The sequence below is a fragment of the Pleurodeles waltl genome, chromosome 10 (genome assembly GCF_031143425.1).
Source record: "Pleurodeles waltl isolate 20211129_DDA chromosome 10, aPleWal1.hap1.20221129, whole genome shotgun sequence".
Classification (NCBI taxonomy): domain Eukaryota; kingdom Metazoa; phylum Chordata; class Amphibia; order Caudata; family Salamandridae; genus Pleurodeles; species Pleurodeles waltl.
In genome coordinates this window covers 488,000,909-488,024,320 of record NC_090449.1, presented here as the reverse complement: position 1 = coordinate 488,024,320, position 23,412 = coordinate 488,000,909, and positions in this window count along the sequence as shown.

Below are 23,412 nucleotides of genomic sequence, written 5' to 3'. Positions count from 1 at the left end.
GACATCTTCCAAGTTTAGGGGAGGCTGAAAAATGTGTAATGGATTTAAAGGCTACACAATAGCTTAAAACCTAGTTACTCTGTGGAGGGATTTTTAGCTTACCTTGTGCCAGCTGCATCATATCTGCACCAAATGACCTTGAGAAGATTGCTTATTTCATATGACACACTGAAGAGCCGTGTGAGTTGTAAGGTCTTCCATTTGGCCCTGTGTGATTTGTGACGCTGCTCCTCATGATCATGAGGTGGGTAAACTGTGCTCACTGAGCAATCTATGGTTTATACAAGGATCAACATTCCACGTAATGCAGTAATTACCATGTCCCTGCAATGCTCCCCTGGAAAATGTCAGCATGTCAAACCTGCTGAAATGTACTGGTGGAAGATTGCAACAGCTGATTTCGATTTTACTGATAATTCCCCAGATTGTGAGGGAACATTCAATAGGAGGTGCGAGGTATCTGCATTCATCAGGCACTGTATTTGTCTCACCTTTTACCAGCCCACTTGTAATCAGTTCTCTAGACTACTATTGGGCTTGGCATATGCACGGTATTAACCCTCCCTTTACTAATCTAAGGGAAAATTTGAAAAAATGTATATTTTTGACCGCCCTGTTGTGTGACGTACCCAATATAAATATGTAAAATTAGTTTGACCAAAAGAATTGCGGTTGCTTTATATATTTTAAGAATGCACAAGTTCTAGGTGGTCAGCAGAAAAAAATAATGGAATTAAAGGAGAATCATGCAGGGGAGGTCAGGGGCTGCAAGGTCGTCTCTTGTATAGTTATTAGTGATTTGACTTTGATTTTTAGATTTGGATTTATGTTTACTGCATGCGTTATTTAGGCTGAATACAACTAATCAACATTGGGCTCATGCGAAAGGTATGCACGTGTCATGCTTCAGCATTGGAGAGTAGCTCTTTTGTCATGTTACTTTTGCATGTGCTTTTCCATCTGACAATCTGTATTGTTCAGAGTACAACTCTTGTCACGTGTGACTCTTTGGTCACTTTGGTTTTTATCTAACAAGAATTGGTATTATGTGGTGTTTAACCCTTGTAAGTGCTGACTTAAAAATTGTGGCAGGAAAATGCTGCCGATCAAAAGCTGAGGATTATCTGAAGGTGTTAGAAATGAAATGGGCTGGCCGTACTTGTGTGGCTGTATACGAGCTGTAGTTCTCTTGTGTGCCCTGTTGTGTTATCTGTATATTTGGTTGCATGTACATAGCAAGCCATTTTGAAATCTAGTAACTGCATTCCAAGAGCTTCCTGCCTCCTCTAAACAAACCACTGAAATGCATTATAATAAAGTCCTTCTTTGTCTTCCAAATGTTAGTGGTGAGTAATCAATTTCTTCTTTCGATTCAGGGACTTGCAGTCAAGTATTTATAATGGAAGGAATGATACAAACCTAAAAATGCAAACAATAAAACAGGCTTTATTGCCTGTTCATGCCTGACAAAAGGCATTGTGTGACTTGTCTGACCCACTATTTTCATCTACAGGGCATCGACTTGTGCTTCTTTGGTACATCTATGTGGAAGGACACTGTGCATCACTATGAGAAACTGGGTCACTGGTTGAGGGGAAGTGACCCCCTATTCAAGCAGCAACCACAATCCTTGTCAGAGTGAGGCACAAGCAAACCCTAAATTAACCTGTGTTGATCCCTCTGGTAGCTTGGCACAGAGCAGTTAAACACTTAGAGGCAAGGTGTAAAGCATGAGGACCTCAATAAAAAAGTAAAACATGCAACACAAGCAAAATCCCACACCAACGTAGAAATATGGAGTACATTTTAATAGATAAAACAAGACCAAAACAACAAAAATCAAATCTATAGATCCAGAAATATGCAAGTTTACAGAGTTCAGTAAATATAGCACCAAAAAGCTCTAAGCATCAACTGTGTATATCTGGTCATGTAGGACTGAGACAATGTCACAAGATCAGGCTGACTACAATGGGACAAGGGTCAGGTACAGGACCAAGTTAGGCCTGCTGAACAAGAGTACTTTAAGTCCTGATTGTGGAGCTTTGCAAGATCCCGTGTTGAGGATGCATTGCACAGCCAAGGCGATGAGTCAGTTCCGAGGAGCTGCAGAACAGTAATGCGAGGTCCTGCATCGTAGTCTAGGATCCCGTTGATGAGGGCTTGAGATACAAAATCGGCATCAAACATGTGTCATACTGTCAGGGCTATAAGTCATCTTATGAAGAGCTGTGAGGCTGCAATGAGAGAACTTGCATTGTTGTCGAGGCTGCCATCAGTGAGAAACTTGCGATTCGAGGGCGTGCATCAGTGAAGCTATCCTGATGCAGGCTGTGAGGCCTGTTTGGAGTCTTTGCAATGAGAGAAACCTCCCAGCTGACAAGATGCATTGGTTCTGCTCAGGGTAAAGCTTCACAGCAGAGGAGATGCATTGGTTCTGCTGCATCCGCAGATGGGGTGACAGAGCACCTTCCAGCCCACTTCCAAGGGACCAGGACTAGAGTGGCACTGCTTGGCAGGTTAGAAGTCACAGATGGCAGATTCCAGGGGCTGGGTTCAGGATTGTCCCTGGGCTGCAGTCAAGAGGCCAGTCAACTACCTCTTGGAGTCACTCTGGGGTGCTAGGTTCAACAGATGAAGGTCCAGTCCTTCTCAATCAGGCAAGAGGTCAGCACAGCAGTCCAGCAGTCCTTCAAAGTAGCAGTCCAGCACAGTGACATTCCTTTCAGTAGCTCACTAGTCCTTCTTCCTAGCAGAGTATTCACAGGTCAAGAAGTGTGCTGAACATTTGGTGCATGGGGTCCAATATTTGTACCTGGGCCTTCCTTTGAAGTGGGAAAATATTAGATTCTAGAGCTTTAACTTTGAAGTCCACAGGCATCATGCCTTCCCTGTCCTAGCTCCAGACTAAAAACATGAGTATGCAACCCTTTGTGTGGAGGCAGGACTCAGCCCAGTAAGTAGCTAAGTAAGTGTGAGTAGAGAAGGGAGAAGCTCTGTCCTTCCAGTGATGGCCCATCCAGGCACATCTAAGCTCTCTAATAGGTATGGCTGTCTAGGAGGAAAACCTCAAAGCCCAACTGCCAGCTACACTCAGTCATGTGACTCAATTACAAGCTGCAGACACTAAGGGCCAGATGTAGCAAGCCGTTTGCATGGCGCAAACTGCGATTTTCGCAGTTTGCGCCATGCAAACGGCCGAACGTTATGCTCATTCACAAATTATTTGGGAATGCGACTCACAAATAGGAAGGGGTGTTCCCTTCCTATTTGCGACTCGCATCGCAATTCAGAGTTGCTTTGTGACCGCAAATGCAGTCGCAAACCAACTCCCAGTTACCACCAGTGTCACACTGGTGGTAACCCCTTTGCAGAATGGAAGGGGTCCCCATGGGACCCCTTCCCCTTTGTGAATGTCGACAAAAATATTTTTTCAGAGCAGGCAGTGGCCCTATGGACCACTGCCTACTCTGAAAAAAACCAAACCAAATGGTTTCGGTTTATTTTTTATTTTGCAACTCGTTTTCCTTTAAGGAAACAGGCTGCAAAATGAAAAAAAAAAACTGCTTTATTTATAAAGCAGTCACAGACATGGAGGTCTGCTGACTACAGCAGGCCACCATCCCTGTGAGTGCAGGGACTCGCTATGAGGTCGCAAAATGCGACCCACCTCATGAATATTGATGAGGTGGGTCTTTGCAACCCCATAGCGAGTCGCAGAAGGTGTCTGAGACACCATTCTGCATATGCTTTTGCGAGTCTGAAATTGCGAGTTGCACCGACTCGTAATTTCAGACTCGCAAAAGCATATCTTCCTACATCTGGCCCCTAAATGCCTAAGGTTAGAAAACGCCAATATCTGAAAGTGGCATTTCCAAAAATTGTAATTTCACTGGAAAATTATCACATATTAGGTGTAATAGTGGAACTCCATTGTTAGCCTATTGGAGAGGTAGGTGTTGCAGTAGTGAAAAACAAAGTAGTTTTTCACTAGCAGGACATATAAAACTAAAATGTACATGTCCCACTTTTTTAAATACACTGCACCCTTCCCTCTGGTTTGTCCATGGCCTACCCTAGGGGTGACTTATATGATTTACAAAGGACAGTTTGTGAGTGTTGAAAGATTTATTTTGTCAAGTTGAAATGGCAGTTTAAAACTGTACACACAGTTTGCATTGGCAGACTTGAGACATGTTTAAAAAGCTACTTAATTGGGTGGCATGATCAGTGCTGCAGGTCCACTAGTAGCATTTAATTTACTGACCCTGGACCCTGGTAGTAAACGGTTACTGGGGGATTACAAGTAAATTAAATAATCCTATTGGTATATGCCAATTCTACCACGGTTTTGGAACAGAGCATAAGCATTTTGGCACTGGTTAGCAGTGGTAAAGTGTTCTGAGTCCTAAAGCCTGCAAAAATTATATCAGCAAAACAGGAGGGCTGAAGGCAAAAAGTTAGGGGAAAAACACGCCAAGGATGCAAGGTCAAACAATCATCCTTTGCCACCTGCTGAACATTATGCTGTATCCCTGTAATGCACACAGCCCTGTGCACCAACCAGATCTTTCCTCATGCCCACCATCCAGAGGCCCAATGACTCAAAGCTTTCAGTCACCCATGGGGTACATCACCCAGTCCCCCAGCACAGCACATCACGCTGTGCTCCCCCATGGACACCACCTTATGCCTCTGGCTTCATGTCACCATATACTCCATCGATGTGTATCATCAGATGCCCTTATTTACAACGTTATTTATGAATGTTGGTCTCTACACATTGGTAGATGTTTGCTGCTTTGTTTCATGGGTGCCTGTATGCTTGGTGAACTTTTTTTAAAATGGTGTCTGTAGAAGAGTTAGTCTGTGTGCATGTGTGCCATAGGTTGTGTAAGCATACACCTTTCAAAGCCCAAGTCTACTAGCTTTTTAAATGCTTTCTTTTTAATGCCTTAGTGTACACATCTCCATTTTTGTAAGTGTGGCATTTAAATGTAAAATATACTTTTGAGAAAGTGAGGCTGTGGTGCTAAAATAGCTTAAAAGATGGTGCCCTCACACATTTGCACTCATTCTGTAACCAGTGGCAATCCTTAAGATGAGATGCATGGCATTTACCTTCTCAACCGCGCTAAGCATAAACTGGACGCCCTGGAGGACCTGGTGGCATTCAAATGCATGAACATTTGCACAGTCCTGAAAAGCCATAACCAAATCCTAAAAGAGTGAAAGGAAAGTCATAGTCACTGAATACAATAAAGATAGTGCATTATCGAGCATGCGGTGGGGCCCTTTACACCTCTATTGAACTGAGTAACTATTATATTGATGAAAGTTTATAATGCACTGGTTTTGAGATTGAGACCAATGAATCATCAGAGAACATTTTGTGCTAGTCAGTTTGCTGGATACAAATACATTCTCAATTATTATGTACTATAATAGTAAAGACTTAACAGATTTAAGAAAATAACCTCACAGAAAGACATTTATTTTCACAATTTACACTTAAAGTGTATCAATGAGTAATTATAGATAGCAATGCGTGGCAGATTGTTCCTTAAACAATTAGGTCAGTGGTTCCCAACCTGTGGTCCGGGGCCCCTGGGAGTCTGCAAAGCCTTCTCAGGGGGTCCGCAAGAGCCTAGAAAATTCAAACATATTAACAAATATTGACAAATTAAATCCCCAGCTTCCAGTAATGATTCAGGCGGGGGTCCCCGGATTCCCATGATGATTCAGTGGGGGTCCCTGTCTTTCATTAATGTTAAAGTGGGGGTCCACAGAAATCAAAAGGTTGGGAACCACTGAATTAGGTCATTTAGAGTTTGGCAGGGTGGGAACTCTTGATCCAACCACCTGATTTAGGACTCAGCAGATGTTAAGGAGATGAACAATAGAGCCTACTCCGGCTCAACTGCTGACATACTCCCCCATGGTGCACCTGAATACAGCTCGTCGGTGATTAGCCGTCTGATAGTCCATCCAATAAAGGGTGGGCAGACGGATTTCTTTTGATTGCTGTCCCTCATTGTCAGGTAAAACATGCTGGTTAGGGACAGTAAAAATAAAAAACATGCCTGCCCCATCCCATTGTGGGGAGGTCATTAATTGTATTTGTTTAAAACAAAAAACGCAGCTTGAGGGAGTTTATTCTTGAAAAAAGTAAAACTATGTAAAAAATGTACAGATGGACGTGCTGTTTGATGGCACAGTCCATGACAGTTTTACATGGAGGGCTCCTGCCAATGTTAAGAGGTGCTCACATTACCAGCAGATGTCTCTAAACGTGCGGGACAGGATGTCTATCAGGGAAACAGAGCAAAATTCTCCATCACCCTAATGGGCATTAATTGATCCTCCTAAATCTAAAGAAGTACCTTTGTCACTAATCTCTTCTAAAATATCTGATATAATGATGAGGGGTGCTAACTCTTAGTGTGAGAAATTGGGTTACTGGTTGACTATGGTGTGTGCCCTAGTAAAGCAGCAACCGCATTCCTTGTCAAGGTAAGACACAAGCAAACCTCAAAATAACCTGTCCCCAACCCCTTCATAGCTTGGCACACAGCACTCAGGCTTAGCTTAGAGGCAATGCGTGATGTATTTGTGCAACACTTTAAACAGTAAAACAGTGAAAACACCATAAAGTATCCCATACCAGATCTGAATGACAGAGCAGAGTTTGATTAATGTAACATAACCAAAATAACAAAAACCCAATCATTAGAACTGGGGTTCTGAATTTTAAAGTATAAAGTGTAAAATAGAGCCAAAAAAGCATAAAGCGCCAACTGCACCTATCTGGTCCTGCTGAACCATGTCAAAGTCTAAAGTTCAGGCCATCCACGATGAAGTGCGGATCGGGTACAGTCACAGAATATCCCAGCTGAAATTTTACCTTCTCAAGTTTTGTGTCAAGAGTCCAGTTTGCATTGGAGAGGGTGGTGAGGAGCAAGGAGAGCATTGCAGGTGGTTGTTGGCGTGGTAAAAAGAGCAGGCCGTATATTGCGGATGGACGGGTTGGTGCTTTGCTTTGGTTGTCTTTGCAGGTGCTTGATGCTGCTTTGTAAAGAGATTGGCTGGCAGCAGCTTGTGCTGGATTTCAGTGCAAGCGGTATGGTCTTGGTACGAATGGGCCTGTTTGCAGTAGCGAGTAGCCCAAAAGCTTGATTTTAAGAGCTCTGAGCCACGCCAAGGGCCAGGACCTGAGAAACACCACATGAGGGTCAGGAATCTTCTGCAGCAGATGTTCAGGAGGTGATTGGGGAGCCTCTTATGTCCCTGAGGCCCAGATCAGGAAGCCCTTGGAGTCACTCTGGGGTCCTTGGTTCAAGATTAAGTTGCAAGTCCAGTTCTTCTTCCCTAGGCAAGAGGGTGGCAGGCAGCAGGTCAGCATAGCAGGGCAGAAGTTCATGCAGAGCAGCAATACACCAGAGTGGCAATCCTAGTAGCAGCTCAGCTGTCCTTCTTCCTAGCAGAGTATCCACTGGTCCAGAAGTGTGCTGAAGAGTTGGTGTCTGAGGTCCAGTTTGTAAACACAGTTGTGCCTTTAAAGAGGGGAGAAACTTCTAGAGGAATGCCTTTGAAATGCAGAGATACCCTATCTCCCTGGCCCTGGCATGAGACTACCTACAGGGTGTCATGCAGCCCTTTGTGTGGATACAGCACACTGTCTAACCAAGTGTAAATGGGGCTGGGCCCAGCTCCTTTCTCCCATCCTGCCAATGATGACCCATCCAGTCACACCTATGATCCTTCTGAGTGTGGATGTCTAGGAAGAATACACAACGCTCAACTGCCAATTACACCAAGTCATGTGTCCCGAGAAAGGCTGCAGGCACCAAATGGCTAAAGAAAGAAAATGCAAACTTTCTGCAAGTGGCATTTTCAGAATTGTAATTTAAAACCCAACTTCACTATAGGATTTTAAATTCTGATTCAAGAGATACCAAACATGAAGGTGTCACCTGTTCCCATTTGGAAATTACTTTTATAAAATGTAATAAAGTAATTCCAATGTTAACCAATTGGAGAGGTAGAACTTGCCTTAGTGAAAACAGTAATTTAATAATGTTTCAGTACCAAAACATTCATAATTAGAAAATACATGTCCTATTTTTTAAATACACTGCACCCTGCCACCTGGGCTGTCCAGGGCCTAGCCTGGGGGTGACTTATATGCATTAAAAAGGAAGGCTTGGACCTGGCAAAAGGTTTATTTTGCCAGGTCGAAATGACAGTTTAAGACTGCACACACAGGCTAAAATGGCAAGCCTGAGACATGTTTAAAGGGCTACTTAAGTGGGTGGCACGATCAATGCTGCAGACCTAGTAGTAGCATTAAATGCACAGGTCCTGGGCGCATGAAGTGCTGCTTTACCAGTGACTTACAAGTAAATTAACTATGCCAATTGGGTATAAGCCAATTCTACTATGTTTTACTACCATGTTTTAAAGCAAGAGCAGAAGCACTTTAGCACTTGCTTAGCAGTGGTATAGTGCACGGAGTTCTAAGGTCAGCAAAAACAAATTCAGCAAAATTGGAGGAGTGAAGGCAAAACGTTTGGGGAATACCTAGCAGAAAGGGCCAGATTCAACAGAAAGTAATAGGTCTGATTTAGAGTTTGGCGGATGGGTTACTCACTAGCAGATGTGGCACATATTCTGCCCCCACTTTATTATGCAAGTGCATTATATTCGGCGGCACTTGTAAAATGCACAGGAGATATACGTCATAATAGTGATTGAGTACCTATTCGCCAACCTCCAGTCAGTTATAAGCCTAAGGTCTTCATTTAGAATTTGGCAGAGCTGGATCCCCATCACAAACCGGTAGGACTCTGCCACACCAAAGTTCCTTTTAACCCCTAATTGAGAGATGGTCAAAGAGACAGGCTTTTAAAAGTAGAGTTTCAGCTGGCTGTGTGGTTGGATCTCTTGAAGCAGAATCCCATACACCACAGAGCTGTCAGTCAATGTACGACAGAAAGTCCACCCCATTTAGCCTGGGTCTTCTGACATGCATTTGTTCTGTTTGGCACTGTCAAGAGAAGCCTGGATGTCCAGAAGAGAAACCAAAGCAGATGACCCACCTCACTGGGAGAAAAACCCTAGCCTGTCAGAGCCTTTTTATATTTTTTGTTTTTCAGAAACAACCACCCATTTACAGGGTGGGTTTGGCTTCTGTAAAACAAAAAACCTGCCAAGCAAAGCCAAACAACATTGCAAATGCTTGGTATACTCGTCTGCATTCCCGGCAGTTGCTCAGCTGACAGAAACACTGAATGTGGTGAGAGCTTTCGCTGATCTAGTGAGACACAATGAGGGCCTGATTGGCTTCCTAAGGTTGTCTTTGCCCCCACCCCTATCCATTCAGATACACGTAATTTGGTTACTTCCTGCTGAAGGTTCTTGTGACAATATTAATTGTGTCAACAATATGCAAACGCATTTCAGAGGCATATTTGTATTGATAAACATCACTTCCCAATGTCATACTTATAGATCACTACCGGTCATGGCTATATCTGAATTAATTAACAATAGTAGGTTGTTTTAGTTAATTGCATTATAAAGAATCTGCCAAACTGCACTGCACACATATGAGTCTTTGTGCAAAATTTGCAAGAAATTGTTCTTAAAACAGTAACAGTAAAACCTGTACTAAAATAGTACAGAACGGATGACCATGTTTTGTGCACAATAAAATAATAAACACAATATAACCACTCGCGCAGCAGTGATTCCCATTACACTGAAATCACTCTTTTAGAGAAAGAAGGCCGGTAGGCCTCAACAACCTGTCACTTTTAACTAAGCAGCTAAAAAAATCACGTCATGGGCTGATAAGCTCTAGTGTGCCCGAGACAGTCACCTGACTCTGTCTAGATGACGATTTAAACAAGATAGGAAGGAGAGCTAACTATTCTGGGTGAAGAAGTATGTGGCATAGAAGTGGTGACCCTAGATGGAAAGAGGTGAGTTTCCTATGACATTCAGTTCCATTGTGGAAAATATCAATCTTTGGTCAACACAGAGAAGTTTTTCTCACATCATTTTAGTTTTGAACTACACGAGTGCTATTTCACCTCAATCCTCGTGGATCAATGAGAATTCTAATAGTGTGCACTTGATACGTACTGCATGCTTAGACGTGCCAATGAACCGGGTGGAGCAGAACATCCTACAAAGATAGGTTATGACCAGCTTACTGTCTTCACATGCGGCCAAGCACCTCCCGAGGCATCGGAAAATGAATCCCTAAAATGAGAGTGAAAAAAGACACCATGAGTGAAGTTCAGAAAACACCTGCCGCATTGTATGCGAGTCTTCCTGGTGTGTCTGACTCGCAAGAGATCTTTAGCATGGTAAGTTGAACAGGCAGAGGAGCTAGTTAGAATGTCAACAAGATAAAGACGTTCCCTTCACCTAAAGCTCATTTCCCCCGGAGCATCATTGTTTTCCCCATTTTTATCATATTGTTATTTCTCTGTTGTTTGCACACAATACAAAAGGGAATGTAAACAATCAAAATGTGACTGTAAGGACTCAAAGACTGCACAGGTATGCCTTGTCTGATTTAGCATTGAATTGCCAGTTAAAGTGATAAGGTGTTGCACTGCTTATCCATGAAAACTCTTACCTCCTGATGCTCGTGGCGTCTAAAACTGGGAATCTGTAAAGCAAGTTCTGTCATTAAGGTAGTATTCCATTGTGATGGGGCCTCTTCCAGAACAGCAGTCAGGAACTGTGAAAAACATAGAAGACAACTGAGCTTCTGGTCCAGAAATGTCAATTTAGCTGCACCATACATGGTAGGAATCTGGGCTGGAATATGGCTGGTTGCAAGTCTAATAACATCATAGTATGAATCTCTGGTCAGTAAGGGAAGACACTGACCATAAGGTGTTTGCAATGGCACTGCAATAACAGAAGCAGAGTTAATAACACAGTGGCTGTGTGACATTCTGGCATCAGAAAACAAATATATCTAAAATGCTACTATTAAGGCAGAGAAAACAAACTGGGCACTGTTATCCTAAATAAATGGCAAAATAGAAACAGTGATAGTATGGCAAACCCAGGGAAAAATGTGGACAATTATTGGGACATTCCTAAGAAAAACTATGGGCATACTAATAATGTGACAATGGAGCATGATAGCACTGTAATAGGATTATGTGGATATTTGTACACATTCTGACTGAGAGAGTAATGGTTCTGGAAGACAAAAGTGTCATGCACAACATTAATAGATACTTAATCCTTACCGAAACAAGTTTACTTTTCCATTCTGTTAAACTAAATATGCTCTTGGAAGAAGCTGAGGGAACAGATAGGAAAGAAAAATACTTGTAGGTAACTGTTCCATTGTAAGTCACACTTGCAGTATTATCTAACAATCATTTGCACAAGAGTAAACATTCAGTGTGGCGAGTACTACATGGATCTGCCTGCTTTTGCAGTTTGTGTAACCCACATGTGCAGTGTGGCCATGAGCCATGTCCCTGTATACTTGTTCATAGTAGTGCTGTCTCTGCAAATGGATATTGTTGAGACACAGAAAGGTCCCCAAGTGGCTTTGTACAGCGTGTGCTGCAGCCCCGAATTTACCTCAGCAAGCTGTAGCCTTTCGACCCCTACCTCAGCACAGATGACAACTATGCCTTCGTACTGGAGGCACTTTTGTGGTTAGGACTGAGACACAGAGCTGGTGACTGTGGAATAAAGGGGACACCATATGTCCTTCTTTTGATGGGCATGACTAGTAACAGCTCAATAGGCTTTAGAGGCCTACCACTGGTGGCAACAATTTGACCTTAGTAGCAGGACAGACCTTTTTACTTGTCACTTGCTGAGGACAGTAGCCTACCAGAGTGGGAAAGTAGCCTCTTTCTAGCTTGGTTACCCTCACTTTTGGCCTGATTGTTAGTGTGTTGGACTGTGTCCCCTGGGATCCTGCTAACCAGGTCCCCAGTAGTTATGCTCTCTCCTTTAAATGGTTGGATACTGTTAACACAGCATTTCACCCACAATTGGCATACTGGTGCCCCCTTAGAAGTCCCTAGTCTATGGTACCTAGGTACCCAGGGCATTGGGGTTCCAGGTGATCCCTTTGGGCTGCAGCATATATTTTGCCACCCATAGAGAGGCCATGCAAAGGCTTCTGCAGGACTGACATTGCAGCCTGCGTGAAAAGGTGCAAGCAACCTTTCACTGCCATTTACTCTGCAGCAGGTAACATATAAATCACCCCTATAGCAGACCCTCCAGCCCTGAGGGCAGGGTGCAAATTACCTGTGTTTGAGGGCACCCCTGCACTATCTGAGATGCTCCCATGACCTCCAGGACCATTTTCCCGGACTTTGTGAGTGCGGGTACGCCATTTTACGAGTGTACTGGGCATAGGCCCCTACCTATGTCCAGCTACATAATGGTAACTCCGAACATAGGCAAGTTTGGTATCAAACATGTAGGAATCATACCCCCATGCTTTTGCAAGCATTGGTTTATGATCCCATGCACTCTCTGGGCTCCTTAGAGGACCCCCAGTACTGCCATTACAGCCTTCTGAGGTTTTCCAGGCAGCGCCAGCTGCTGCCACCTCACAGACAGGTTTCTGCCCTCCTGTTGCTTGAAAATCCTGAGCCCTGGAAGATAGAACAAAGGATTTCCTTTGGGAGAGGGGTATTACACCCTCTCCCTTTGGAAATAGGTGTTACAGGTTTGGGAGGGGTAGCCTCCCCACGTCACTGGAAATGCTTTGAAGGGGACATTTGGTGCCCTCCTTGCACAATCCAGTCTACACTGGTCCAGGGACCCCCCCAGTCCCTGCTCTAGCGCGAAACTGGACAAATGAAAGGGGAGTGACCACTCCCCTATCCATCACCGCCCAGGGGTGGTGCCCAGAGTTCCTCCAGAGGGTCCCTGGGTTTTGCCATCTTGGATTCAAAGTTGGCAGGGAACTCTGGAAGCATCTGAGTGGCCAGTACCAGCAGGTGACGTCACAGCCCTCCCCTGATAGGTGCCTACCTGGTTAGGTGACCAATCCCTCTTTCAGGGCTATTTAGGGTCTCTCTTCTGGGTGGTTCCTCAGATTCGGATTGCAAGACTCCAGCAGGAATCCTCTGCATCCTTTACTTCACCTTCTCACCAAAAAAACTGCATCTGGACCCTCCAGGAACTCTACAAACTACAAGAAAGAAGCAGAGACGACTTCTGCAACATTTTATCTTCAGCTCCTACCAGCAACTGCAACTGTTTCCCAGTCGTGCATCCTCAGAGGACAGCCTGTCTTCAGCCTGCCCCAGAAGAATGCAGGAATCTCTCTTGGAGTGAAGGAGTCACTCTCCTACTTCAGCAGGCACCACACTGCATCGACGACCGGCTGTGTGGGTCCCCACTCCTGACAAGCACCTTGGATCCTGCATCACGGGTGGTGGACTGAAGTGGTCCTGATGGTCCTGACGTCCAACTGTTCAACGTTGGTGGGGGTAAGACCTTGCCTCCCCTTCCAAGACAGTATCGCGTGCACTGCGAGTTTTGCCATTGCCAAGGCTTGTTGGCATCCTTCCGCAAAGTTCTTCATGCACCATGCAGCTCCAGCCCTCAGCATTCTATCCTGCGATGTACATCTTCCTGAGTTGTTCTCCAGAGGTGTGGGAGCCTTTGTCATAGTGCTGTGTGGGCCTCCTTTTGCACCTTTTTTGACCCTGGGCTGTAGGACTCCTGGCCATGCTGCATCGTCTTCTGTGGGCTCTCTGAGTTGCAGAGAGCCCCTTCTGTCTCACCCTACTGGGTAGAGTCCACCTGGACATTCCTGGTCCCGGGCAGCACCATATTTTGCTAACCGCGAGCTTTGCGTTTGCCAAGGCTTGTTGGCAGACTACAGTGACGCAATCCAGACTGCAATCCTCCATCCAGTGAGGGACATCACTTGCACCAAGCAGGAACCCAAATCCATCCTCCTAGGTGCAGTACTGACTGTTCTTCTTCACCTGGGTTCTTCTTTTGCACCTTAATCTGGGTTAGCAGGGGCTCCTGTTCACCCTGGACTCTTCTGTGCTTCTTGGACTTGGTCCCCTTCTTCCATAGGTCTTCAGGTCCAGGAATCCACTGTTGGTGTCTTGCAGTCTCTTCTGGTTCTTGCATAATCTTCTTTCTTATGTTTCTGTGTGTTCTAGGAAAGTTACTATGTTTTACTCCTGCTTTCCTGGGCTCTAGGGTGGGTTCTACTACTTACCTTTGGTGTTTTCTAATACTCCCAGTGCCCCTCTACACACTACACTTGCCTAGGTGGGAAACCAACATTTGCATTGCACTTTCTCAGTATATGGTTTGTGTTCCACCTAGGCCCATTTTCAACTATTTGTGAGAAGCTGGCCTGGATTCTAGTGGGTACCAGAGGTACCTACACCTTATACCAGGTCCAGTGATCCACCTTAGTGAAATGTAGGCAGTGTCTAGCAGTTTAGGCTGTCTAGGGGTAGATGTAGCAGTGCAGCCAAGGCTGAACTAGGAGACATGCAAAGCTCTTGCGATACCACTATAATCACACAGTACAATACTCAGTGTTACCAAAACTAAAGGTACTTTATTTTAGTGACACAAGGCCGAAAATATCTTAGAGGCAATAATCCTTGTGGAGGGAAGTATTATACACAATATATACAATAGTAACCAAAATTAGGTCAGTAAACAGTCATAGAATGGTGCAAACAGTGAAAAACACAATAGATTGTGATGGGCATAGGGGCAACACAAACCATATACTAAAATAGTGGAATGCGAATGTTGGTTTCCCCCCTAGGCAAGTGTAGTGTGTACAGGGGCACTGGAAGTGTACGAAAACACCAAAGTAAGTAAAATACCCCAAACCAGAGCCCAGGAAAACAGGAGTAAGTACATCAAGTTTCCTCAGAACACACTAGAAGACGTGGTAAAGGATTATTCAAAGACCAAGCAAGACTGTAAGAAACCAAAAATGGGTTCCTGGACCTGATGAACTGTGAAGAGAGGAGACCACGTCTAGAAGTCAATGAAGAGTCCAGGAAGAACAGGAGTCCCTGCCAACGTGGATGAAGGTGCAAAAGTGGATTCTCGGGTTAGAAGAAAAGTACAGAAATGCACCAAAGAAGACAGCTGCTGGTCCTGCATAGTGCAAGAGATGTCCTAAGTCAAGATGTTGGATGCAGGTTGTTTTCGTTGCTGGATTCTGCCAACAAGCCTTGGTTCATGCAAGGACGCGTTTTGTGTCAAAGTGGCGCTGCCTAGACCCAGGAGGGACCTGGGGGTCTCAACTCAGACTGATGAGACCGAGGGGGCTCTCAGCACTTCAGAGAGCCCACAGAAGATCAGGCAGCATCCACACCGCCAGGGAACAACTCAGGGAGCTGTGTATTGCAGGATAGAGTGCTGGGGACCTTGACTATGCTGTGCACAAAGAACTTTTCAAAGAATTGCACAGAAGCCCAAGGAGTTGCAGAAGACGTGGTGCACAGGGGTACTGTCTGGCACTGGGAGGCAAGCTCTTATCTCCACCAAATTTGGACAGCTGGACCTTTGGACAGTCAGGATCACTTTGGTCCACCACCTCTGTTCCAGGGATCACGCTCGTCGACAGGAGACGACTCCCAGGATACCGGTTGTCGACACAGAGAGGTACTTGCTGAAGCAGGGATGTGACTCCGTCACTCCACAGGAGATTCCTCAGGTCTCTGGTAAAGAATGAGGACAGGCGGTCCTCAGAGGGTGCACAACTGGAAACTGTTGCAGTTGCTGGCTGGAGCAGAAGTTGCAGGTCTCAGTAGCCTTATTGGATACTTTGTTGCAATTACAGCAGTTCCTAGAGCAGTCTGCGGTTGATCTGACTGTCAGAAGCTGAAGCAGAGGATGCATAGGAGTCCTGGTGGAGTCTTGTAAACTGAATCCGAGGAAACACCCAGAGGAGAGACCCTTAATAGCCCTGAGAGGGGGATTGGCTACCTACCCAGGGATGCACCTATCAGGTGGGGTCTCTGATATCACCTGCTGGCACTGGCCACTCAGATGCTCCCAGAGGGTCACCACATCTTTGAATCCAAGATGGCTAACAGCAGGGACACTCTGGAGGAGCTCTGGGTACAACCCCTCGGGTGCTGATGGACAGGGGAGTGGTCACTTCCCTTTCCTTTGTCCAGTTTTGCGCCAGAGCAGGGACTGGGGGGTCCCTTCACCGGTGTAGACTGGATTAAGCAAGGAGAGCACCGTTTGTGCCCTTCAAAAGCATTTCCAGAGACTCCGGGTGTAACACCCCTCTTCTAAAGGAAATGCATTGTTCTGCCTTCCTGGGATTGAGCTGCTCAATCCCTAGGAGGACAGAAACCTGTCTGTGAGGTGGCAGCAGCTGGGGCTGCAGTGGAAACCTCAGAGAGCTGGTTTGGCAGTACTGGGGGCCCTTGGTGGAACACCCAGGGTGAATGGAATTGCCCCCCAATACCAGATTTGGATTGGGGGTTCAATTTCACAATCATAGACACCTCACATGGCCATATTCAGAGTTACCATTGTGAAAATACATATATGTATTGTCATATACGTAGTGCACGCTTATAATGGTGTCCCCGCACTTACAAAATCGGGGAAATTGGTCCTGGACAACGTGGGTGTACCTTTGCTAGTGCAAGGGTGTCCTCACACATAGTAACTTTGCACCTAGCCTTCAGTAACTGAAGGTTAGACATATAGGTGACTAATAAGTTACCTGGTGCAGTGAAAATGGCTGTGAAATAGTGTGTGTGTGTGTGTGTGTGCGTGTGTGCACTATTTCACTCAGGCTGCAGTGACAGTCCTGAAAGAGTATTTGTATGAGCTCCTTAAGTGTGGCAAAATAAATGCTGCTGCCCATAAGGATCTCCTGGAACCCCAATGCCCTGGGTACCTAGGTACCATATGCTAGGGACTTATAAGGGGTACCCAGTGTGCCAATCTGAATTGGAATATGGAGTCACTAAACCATAGTGACAAATTTGGTAAACAGAGAGAGCATAGCACTGAAGTTCTAGTTAAGCACAGTCAAGCATACTGACAACACATATAGGACACAAACTATGAGCACTGGGGTCCTGGCTAGCAGGATCCCAGTGAGACAGTAAAAGCGCACTGACAAACAAGCCAAAAATGGGGTTAACCATGCTAGAAGAAAGCTACCTTCCTTCACTATTGTGATTTTCACTAATTACACTGTTTTCTCACTGTTTTCATGCCTATTTCTGCATATTAGTGTATATAATGTATGTATTACTTATCTCATAAAGGAGTATAGTCTCTATGGTATTTTTGAAATTAGTGTCACCAAAAGAAAGTACCTTTACTTTGTAACACTGAGTATTTTCTTTCATGTGGGTGAGTACTGTGTGACTACAGTGGTATTGCATGAACGTTTCATGTCTTGTAGTTAAGCCTTGGCTGCTCATCTACAGCTACCTCTAGAGAGCCTGGCTTCTAGACACTGTCTACATTTCACTAATAAGGGATAACTGGACCTGGTATATAGATGTAAGTACCATAGATACCCACTACAAACCAGGCCAGCCTCCTACAACCAGCTTTTCAAATTACTTTGAATTGGTATACCAGTCCTCTGCAACTGGGTCATTTGCCCATCCACGTGGGACATGGATGCCGCATCTGTATGTTTTAGTGTGTAAATAATGTATATATGAAGCATGTGTGACACAGGTGGCCTACGCCACACTAGGATGATATGGATTTTGCTACATTTTAGTGGGACCTTAGATGAAGGGTTAGAGAGACAGCCCAGGCAGCAAATATAATTTGCAATGCTCCTCCAAGAACATTCCATTGACCCTTTGTCATAGATTAGGCCGAGGTGTGCCAAGGAAAGATGGCAGATTGCCCCTTTAAAACTAAAGTTCCCTTGTTTAATTTTCTTTGAAAGGTCCAAAACCCATGAGTTAAAAGGATTTAAGTGGGGAAGTGCCTTTTTGCCCTTGTATTAGGTTTCTCCACCCAGGAAACCCTCAACTCCACTATACCTTCCTTCTGGCACTTCTTGATAAACATCCTGGCTGGGCCAGTCTGAGAGTATTAAGTAAAAGGAAGAACTGTCTGAAACCATCCTCACAGCTTAATCTTGGAATCCGCTAGCATCTGTAACTCTACTAGAAAGTCAGGTTGCCAAAATTCACAGGTCTTTGCACCAGTAGAGATGACACATTCGTCTGAGGTCTAGAGATGGGGCAACTACTGCCAACTCTCCTTGCCATGTTTGGCACTAGAAACATGAGTAAGGTCTACAAGTCGGTCAGGGAGTGGTATCTAAATATTGCTTGACGGAGGAAGCCCACTGATTGCAGAGGAGAGGCATTGAAGGTGTCCTTGCACAAGGAAAACTTGGTTCAGAAGAGAGAAACCACTAAGGAGCCTAGGTGTCTCAAACTGAAACTGCTGCTGCAGTTTCGGAGGGCTTGCACCACTTGAGCCGTCTAGTGGGATTTGTGAATATTGAGTGTGTCTGCAGCATGTGCTTCACTTTGAAAGTGCCCATGTGTCCTTTCTGAAGGGCACTCTAAATGCCTGCTAGTAGGCCCCTTTGAGGAGAAGTGACTAAAAGTCCTTGGTGAGAAGAGTCTACATGCTCACGCTCATAACAGACTGACATGTTCAAAAGCTATCACTCAGTGAAGATAAGGACCTAGCCCGAAGAGGAGCTCTTCAGCAGGAGTGAGCTCCTACTGTTGCTTTGGGCAGACGCTTGTGAAGTGGCCTAAGGAAGAAACCATGAAGCCAAAGTCCTCCATGCCATAACCAGCTTAACTAGGACACAGCCATACATTGTTTTGCTCGTGATGCCAATGTTCACTTGACTGGGTTTGCACTGATGCTAGAACTGCACACCACTTTGCTTGACCCCCACTACCCTAATGGCCAAATGCTAAAGGGATGTACTTGGTGCTCATCTGTGGGTTCAACAGTAAGATTAAGCCCCATGACACCAGAGGTAAATGGCTCTGATTGTTGCAGTCTGAGCCCTGTAACCCTTGTCTGCCCTTGGGTTCCCAAAAAGGATCCCAAAGATATTCACTTCTTGCCACATGCAGATCAGGTTCTAGCTGGTGTGACTGACCTGGTCGCGCTCAACGAGGACTGTCTACCGGCACCAGGGGGCGGGGCCAAGTCCCCCTTTAAATATGAACAGTGTGCCCGCTTCGCGCTCAACGAGGACTGTCTACTGGCACCAGGGGGCGGGGCCAAGTCCCCCCTTTAAATCTGAACAGCGTGCCCGCTTCGCCGGGTCGCGCTCAACGAGGACTGTCTACCAGCACCAGGGGGCGGGGCCAAGTCCCCCTTTAAATCTGAACAGCGCGACCGCTTCGCGGGACACGCCCGGGCAAAGCCCGGGCCAAGGGCAGGCCCATCCTTCGCCCGTCAGCGCCTGGAAGAGGACGGGCTGGGCCACATCCCTTAATTTTAGTTTTTCGTGTTTTGATTCTCAGCGGCGCTGAGTGAGTCTTTTTCTTTTTTTTTCTTTACTATTCAGCATGGGAAAGCGTAAGGTCCGCTCTAGCCCCGACCCAGCTTTAGCCAAGTCTAAAACCTCCAAATCCAATAGAGCAACGCAAATCCATTCTAATTGTGTCTCTAGAGAAATTGACAACTTAATTGAGGAAGTGGAATCGATCCTTAAGGAAAAAGAGGGCAATGCCCGTAAGAGACTGAAACCAGGATCTTTACTCCCGTTTTTAACAACAGGCCTTAACAACTCTATCGATGCACAGCCTTCGTAAATTTCAGCCCACGTCTCTGTTCCTTCCAGTTCGACTTGTTTGTCCAATTCTTCATCTTCGCCTGGTTTTGGTTCCAATTTGGATGTAATTTCTTCCGACCCCATCCTCAATGGGAATCCCTGTGCAAATTGGTTTCCTGTTTTGGACCAACCAGAATTGGTGGGCGCCAAACAGTCTTCGCCTCCTGTGCTTCCGAATTCCAATTGTGATCTTCCTAGTGAAGATATTTTACCAATGGTTTCTAGTCTAAAACGTGAAGTTGGGGAACTGAAGAGTCTACTGTTTGAGGTCCTCAAACTCCTCAAAAAACCTGATTTAACCCCTCAGTGCATTTCGATCCCAGTGCCAGCACAAGCTTCTCGCCCTTCGGTTCCTGTTGCCCTGCCAGTAGATTTTCCACTGCTACGGGAAGCTGACAAGGGTCCCAGCTATAGACCTCATCACGGAAACCACTCGACCTTAGTTCCAGCGAATTCGTTATCCTCTCCTCTTAACCCTAATCAATCTGTGGCCCATTCTACTCACGTGTCCAATCAAAATTGCATCGACATGTGCAATGTCCCCCAACTTTCACCTCATATGAGGGAAGACACTTCTTCTCTTATTAATAAGGTGTCGTATTGGATTCGCCACACTAGGGGTTGTGGCTCCATCATCCACGCTGATATTGTTTTTGCTTCACATGTGCGAGGTTGCCCTGGTGGGTGGGACACTATTAAACTCAATCTTGTCAGCCCCGCTTTAGTTAAGGGGCTTTTGCAGATGGAAGCTCGCAACCTACCAAGAACGGACTCTGATATATTTTTTAGAGAAAGCTTGCCTGCTACGGGACACAAGATCTTGTCCTCTCGTCCACCTAGAGTTAAGACAATTCCTCACAATGTTCCTGTTTCTGTTGCCCCCCCCCCCACCCCCCGGTTCGTTGCCTTTCCCCGGTGATGGGGCTGCGAAGGTGCTAACATTCTAGACCCCGTTTCTCTAGGGGACACATCAGATGTGGATTGACTACGCCATCCTAATTCCTGCAAACACAGCGTTCCAAACCCCCAAGCAGTGCCACTTTCAAGATCTCCACTTGGCATGGGCGCTAATACTATAGGGGCTTCATCTTGCATTATTAATGCAACTTTCAATCCAGTTCCTGACGCTGACTCTTGCACGCCAGTTTGTAGTATAACATCAGGGAAATTACTGTCTTGGAATGTGGCTGGCATTAAGAGTAAATTATCTGATCCGGAGTGGGGGGCTTATGTTGAATCTTTTTCCATATGCATGTTTCAGGAAACTTGGTCTACGGATTGTGTGTACAGGCAAGGCTATTGCTGTTTTACTAAAAAGGCGATCCAGTCCCCTACGGGAAGGGCGATTGGGGGACTATGTACCTGGGTCAAGCTGATTGAGGTGGGCAGGGTAAAGGAAATTGCTGTCGACTCTTGCGACATTCTAGCAATAGCAATATGGCCAAACTTAGGTACTCCTGTGTTATGCATTAATATTTATAACAGACCAGGTCCCTCTAACTATCAGTCTGACACTATTCATCTGTTGCATAATCTCCTATCTGAACTTCATTTTAAATATCGTGTTATTATCGCAGGTGATCTTAATGTTCAAATTGAATTTGACTCAGCCTTCGTTGAGTCTATCCAGGCTGAAGATGAAGTGTGGAATGTTCCCCCGCTTTTAATCCAATCAGTGTCATGTACTCCTCCCCCTAAGGTGTCGCAGATAATAGATCTTGCAGTAACATATGGCCTTCGCTTCGGAAATGGTCGATTTCCAAATGACAATCCTGTCAGACCTACCTTTTTCAGAGGCTCCTAAAGCAGTATTCTGGATTACGTGATTTTTGATCTACGAGTCTGGCATTTTATAATTAATGTAGAGGTGGGTTCTCAGTGTATTAGTGACCATGCCCCTTTACAAATTGTATACAATGCAACTCTTTTTAAAGGGCACGCTCCACCTCATGTCTGAGATGCTGCCAAAGATTTGCTGGAATTATCCAGCAATAGGCGCGTGGTGAGATGGTCTTCGTTTTCGAAATCCAATCTGCTTAATGATAAGCTCCGCGCCTTAGTTTCCTGCCATCAGCACTTTGATGATCTTACTGTATTATCTCCCTCAGAAGTTATGTCTTCTCATGTGGCTCTTTTTGCGATCTCAAGGAACTTTTTACTAAATCTCCTACAACCCAAAAGAAATCTTCTGTACCTAATTGCAAATGGTTTGACAAGGAGTGTCGGGAGGCCAAGAGCCTTTTGTCCAAAGCTTTAAAGCTAAAGAGCCGGGACGCCATCATACACGTGAGAAGAAACTATGTTTCTACTTGCAAGTTATCTAAAATCAAATATGAAGAAAATCTATGGGAGTGCTTGGCGGAGGCGGCCAGTGCTCGCAATGCCAAACTTTTTTGGACTTTGGTTTCACGTAGAGATCCCGCCCTTTCATTTATTCCTGAATGCCACATTGATGCAGAAACTTGGCTCTCCCATTTTGGGAAACTGTATGGGTCCTGCCTGGATTCGAACAATACTCCTACTGATTCTTTATTGTGTCTCCCTGCTGTGCCACCCTTTACCCTAAAAGAAACAGAGCTGGCAATTTGTGCCCAAAGAACAGGGAAGGCTCTTGGCTCAGACGATATTCCTTCGGATTTGTATAAATCAGATTTATCCGTATGGACCAGGTACATCAATAGGGTATTGAATATTGTTTTGACAACTCGATCCTACCCGGAATCGTGCAAGGTGGCAATTATCGTCCCCATCCACAAAAAAGGAGATAAGAGCTCCCCAGGAAATTATAGACCTATCAGTCTATTAGACAACTTGCAAAAAATATTTTCTTTCCAGCTGCTCTCCAGATTAACATACTGGATAACGAAAAAACAGGTTTTAAGCCATCTTCAGGCTGGATTTAGGGACAAGGTCAGCACCATCGATCAGGTCTTCCGATTTACTACCATCAAGTGGAAGATCGTAGACGCAGATCAAGGCCATCTATTTGTAGCCTTTGTTGATTTGAAATCTGCGTTTGACCTTGTCCTGCGTGTTAAGCTCTGGGAGGTTCTGAGCAATACTGGAGTTCCGGGTTCTATGATCAACATTATTAAAGATCTTTATTCTGATAACTATGCCAGAGTTCGCTGGGGTTCGGCTGGCGATCTGACCCCAGCTTTTCCAACAGCCCGAGGTGTGAGGCAGGGGTGCGTTCTTGCGCCTACCCTATTTTTACTGTTTATAAATGCATGTATCCCATTCCTCTCAGATTGCCATGGCGATGCCCCAAGCTTGGGTGGGCAAAAGTTCCCTTGTCTTCTGTTTGCGGATGACACCCTGTTACTCTCACGAACTGCCACGGGCCTTTCCAGATTGCTCTCTCGATTTACGGAGTTTTGCAAGGACCATGGGTTGGAAATCAACTCAACAAAAACAAAATACATGGTCTTTAGGGACAATAGGTGTAAAATGAAGAAGCCGGTATACCTAGAAGGCGCTCCCCTGGAAAGAGTGGGCACCTTCGACTACTTAGGTATTAAATTGGAATACTCACATTTTTGGCATGCTCACCGCCAGAAATCTTTATTGTGCCTGAAGCAAAGGGCAGGTGGCATTGT